The sequence below is a fragment of the Seriola lalandi genome, unplaced genomic scaffold (genome assembly GCF_002814215.2).
Source record: "Seriola lalandi dorsalis isolate HSWRI2012SDOR001 ecotype SW California unplaced genomic scaffold, Sedor1 jcf7180002054571, whole genome shotgun sequence".
Lineage (NCBI taxonomy): Eukaryota > Metazoa > Chordata > Actinopteri > Carangiformes > Carangidae > Seriola > Seriola lalandi.
In genome coordinates, this window is record NW_019525124.1 from 616,437 (window position 1) to 621,648 (window position 5,212).

Here is a 5,212-nt window from a genome sequence, read left to right on the forward strand (position 1 = left end):
GTTGGGGTTGAGGGGCAGGGGGGAGGCTGATTTTGGTGACAAGGCTTCAGTTGTTTTTCTAAACTGGGGAGGAACAACCCTGACACTATGACATTGTGGACTCACAAAAACACACGCGTATAACACACGCGCTGTGCCGCTTTGACCCTGTCACCTCCCTCGCCGAGGCATTCAGGGGAGAGAAAATATAATTACTGATCTGGTAACGAGCCTCAGCGGCAGCGTTAATGCTGTTAGCAGAACCAAAAGTCAGTGTCATTCAACTTGAATCTATCATCTCTGCCAGCTCCCAGCACACTGCCTCCCAGTTCCTTTGACTCCATCTGAATGAAGGATTATTCCCATGTGGAGAAGTCAATAACAAAGCCACTGGTTCACTGTGATGTTGGTAAACTGATTAGAGAAGCTGCAGAGTGAAATCCAGCTCTCTCTCTCTCACTTGTCTTTATTTATAGCCTGACAGAGTGAGGGAAAAGGAGAAAACATTAAGGCAGCGATACAGAGTGTAGCTATAAAGAATGTTTGGATTAATGAAGTTTTCTGCTCATTAGTGTTCAAAAATATGCTTTCAAGTTGTAAAGCCCTTTTTTTCTCCTCCAGTAATCCGCCTGAGAGAGAGGGCTTGCAGGGACCGCAGTCCATGTTGCTCCAAAGGTCAAAATGTCACTTTGGCTTGTAGGAAGGAGTAAACAGGGGTGGAATAAGCCTCCTGTCTTAGGGGGCCCACATCATAAATCCTCAGAATAAAGAGTGCCTTTACGTGATCTCTAGAAGCTAAAACAAAGGGTCAGGCTTTAATCGCCGGTAATAGAAATCATGTTGTGTTAGCTCAGTGAACAGCTGTCAGTATTGTGTACAGGGCAAGTATTAAAAACAACTTTAAAGGTCTCATGTTGTATAAAGTGAGATTTCCATGTCTTTTTGGATTTAAAGCACCTCTAAGTTCTATATCACAGCTCCATCTTTTCCTCGTCTCCTGTGTTTTATTTGAAGTGTTGATCCATAAGAAGAAATACTCATCTCAGTGTAGTTTTACATCTCTCTCAGGCTTCTCTCTGGAGCTCTAGTAACAAGGAGGAGGAGGATAAAAATATAACAGATTTCAAGTAAACACTAGAGAAACCAAATCCTGCAACGTTGGATGGTGGGTCCAGGTGGGCGGGGCTTGGGACATGGATGAGGGCTTTGTTGTGACGTCACAAAGATCAAGAAGTCCTGATGGCTGGTTTTAAGGCTCAGTTTCTGAATACAGACTGTGTGCATTTGCCTCTGTAACTTTCTGATGTCACAACAGTCACCACCCTCAGCCACGCCACAAGGCCTGCCCATCTGGACCCACCATCCAACCTTGCAGGATTTGGTTTCTTTGCATGAAATCTGCCACATCTTTATTTGATAACTCAGAAAACAGTCAGCCAATCAGGAGAGGCTCAGAGCCACCTCTCTTCTGATTGGCTCACCAACCTGTTGTTACTTGAGTCTGAGAAATGTAAAACTACACTGAGGTGGTTTCTGGCTCTATATCTTCTTATGGATCAACGCTTCAAATGAAACACTGGAAATGTGGAAAATATGGAGCTTTAAATGAGACAGATACTACTGAGAAATTGAAAATATCTGTAGAACACTAGTGGTGGAGTGATCAGAACATCCATTATCGATACCTCCAGGCCACAGAGCCCAAACACAAGCTGCGTGCAGCAGCGGAATGCCTGGCCCCGGGCGATGAATAGTCATAAATTAATTACAGAGTGCTGTCCAGGCTGATTTGGAAGAATGAACGCTATTGCGGCGATAAACCAGTTGACCCCGTCAACTTGGCAGCTGCCATGACCTCAACCTGTGGCGGTATTAGATGTGGAAGGGCAGAGGGACAATATTTGTTTAAGCTGATAACGAGGGGTTGCAGAGGTTGCGTGTGTGTGTGTGCGTGTGTGTGTGTGTGTGTGTGTGCATGCATATTTGTGTTTAGTGTCTTGTTTATAGTGCATGTGTGCGAGCGTGACTTTCTGGGGAGAGAGCACATGTGTGGTTATGTATACAAGTCAGCACGAGAGCGCGCTAAGCAACAGATTTGTACCTACGCCTGAGTGATTATTGACACAAAGAGTGCGGATGCACGAGCAAACACACACACACACACACACACCTATGATGTGATTCTGTATGAGTGAGTGAGTGTGTGGCCCTGGCTAGCAGCAAGCTTAATGGCCTACAGCTCTCGCTCTGCGCCATTAACATTCCAGCTGTGGAGATTCTGGCATGCATTGGGAAGCATGACAAGACAGCTACACATCTCTCTCCCTGCTGTCAGCACAGACCGTGGTTTGTCTGCAGAGGTTCAGGCTCCACTGAGAGGGGATTAAAAACAGCCTCAGATCATTTGTGACAGATCATTTCTCTTCCCGTTCGCCTGCTTGTCTGTCACACGCACCGTAATATTGATTTGTCTTCACCCTTTTTCTTCCTCCTGCTGCTGCTGCTGCTGCTGCTGACTCATCCATCCAGCAACAGGTAAAGGAGTTATTTATACTGAGCCCTCCCTAACATGCTATTTGCCCTGCAGGCAAACAAATCTCATTGCGCTCCTTGGCAGATCCTATTAGATACATTTAAAGCAATTATCTAGCCAATATTTTACAGGGAGGCGTCATGTGTTTTGATGGAGAAACACTACATGAGATGTAGCTGTTGGTAGGTGTTGGCACAGGCAGACAGTCAGTCGGTCTGGCGAGCCTTGTGCAGTTTCACAGTGTTGACATGCTGGCATTATGGCAACTGAGGTGTTGCAGGGGGGGAAAAACCGCTGTGATGTAACAGATAAAACGCCTCAGGAACACTATTAGCTTCCTTGAAAGATACAAACTAATACACAATTTTCTGCGTGCACATGCAAACATACATCAGCAGCTCTAAAAAGGAATCAGGCAGGTATGTGAAGCTCTGTGTGCTGGCAGACTGTCGATGCCAGTGAAGCTGTTAATCATAGTTGTAATTACTGCTCTACAGCTCCAGCTTATGAGATACACTCGGTCCTGGCAGACAACAGGAGGGAGGAGGTGTATGTTTCAACCAGTATAGACGGAGACTCGAGTGTATGTGTGTTTTTTCTTTATGTCAGCCCCACTTTTTTTTCCTTTTAGGGACACATCAGGTCAAAACAGCTTCTCATCAGAAGGAAAAGGCTGAAATGAGAATCACAAGTTTGTCTCCCCGTGCTGCAGAGGAGCTGGAGCTTTGAGCAGGAAAACTGTATCTCCCTTAAGTATGAATCCTGTTGCTAATTGCTAATCTCCCCAATTTCTCCTGGTGAATTTTTAGGAGAAACATATGAGAAACATTTCAGACAAAATAGAAACTAAAATGAAGCTGAAATGAGACTCACAATTTTGTCTCCTGAGCTGCAGAAGAGCTTTGAGTGGTAAAAACTTTCCTCTGGGAACACACAAAAGCTGTGTCCCACCTCAGGAGCCGGGTTCTTCGGAAAAGCTGCATTGGAAGACTGATTGCGTCACAGTGAAGCAACTACACTGTCCCATTTCGAAGGCTCCTTCTTTTCCTGGGCTTGTGGCCCAAACTATCCCAAGATGCATTGCGCGTTGGTAATGAAAAATAATATGGCAGCGAACAACACTGACAGAGAGCCCGGGGATTACACTGTCAAATGTAAGCATTGGGTTTCAGCTCAGGTCAACAGCTAACCATACAACTGATAAAAAAAAAAAAAGTGACATATTGTCACGGTTGCTAGGTGACAGGAGCCGTGCGACACAACTGTGGGGGCGGGCACAGCTGGTGGCGCAAAGCACAAATACTCTGTCTCATACCGGTCGGGCCCTCGCGGCCTGTGACGGCCACAAAGGGCCACGCCTTCTTCTTAGACCCACGTCCTCTGGAAGGAAACAGCTCCCGCGAAAGTCTCAACAACATGACGCTTGGAAAAGAATTTAAAGTTGCAAAAATATTTAAGAAAACATTTTATTTCACATAAACTGTACAGATGAAATTTATTTGACTAAATGATTCTTATACAGGAACTAAAAATAACTTTCTTATTAAATAGAAAACTGAAACAAAAATAGAATTAAAGATGAAAAATGAAAAGTGTTGCTTATTGTACAAAACAGAGAATGAAAATAGAGCTAAGAAAATGAAAATCATATATCGTACCCTGATACAGTGGTAGGCCTTTCGCAAATCATCAGAAAAAAGACAGTATTGTACACAGTAACTCGACAGCCTTTGCCATCTTAGTACAACAGCTCAAATCTTGGCCTCTTTGGTTCCATTAATTAAAATACATTTGAAACAAAATTCAATTTACTTCTATAAAAATAACATTTCAATGGCAGTTTTTGTTTCACTAATCCTGCAACTTTTCAGTGCAAACGTCACAATAATCATTCGCTTTGGAAAGGAAGCGAAAGATCACATTTCAAGTATTGATAAAGAGTTGAGGACTGAAGAGAGAGAGGAGGAGAGAGAGAAAGAGAAAGAATTCAGTCTAATAGACAATGTTGAGTATGGGTATAGATTACTATACATTGCATAGCTCATGTGGCACTTATTTAGCGATAGGACAGGACACTCAGTACCCCTTAGAAGGCATTTCTTTATACAAGTGCTATTCAGGGTGTGCATTTCAGTTTCTGCAAGTGCTGCACTGCACTGTGGCGACGCACTGGGCCGGGACTAAAGAGTCTCCGTGTCCGTGGGCCCCCCCCCACTTCCACTGAGCCCCGGGGGACGAAGCAGTTCTCTCTCTCTCTGACGCTCCCAGCGCACAAGTGAAGTGCACTTATGAGATCTATCTTCACCTGGTTGTCATGGTAGCAGGGCCTGCAGCACTCTCGACAGGCAGGAAGTCGTGGGTTGAGGGCCGTAGTCAACAGCAAGGATGACGATGATGACAACAGTGGCGGCGGCGGCGGCCTCTGTTGAGGACTTTTCTTTTGCAATTGTGCTGCTGCCGAGTGTTTAATCCTGCAAGGCATTAAGCGCTGCTGGTCTAATTCCACCAGAGAGGACGGTCAGACTGAGTCTGTCGGCATAGTAGCGAAGTGCTGGTGTTCTGAATTGTATAAGCTGATGAATTGTCAGTGCTTTATAAAAACAAAAGTCTGTCATGTGCTTAAAGTACTTAACAGGGTTGGAGGAGCAGGGTGGGGAGTGTGTGTGTGTGTGTGTGTGTGTGTGTGGGGGGGGGGGGGGG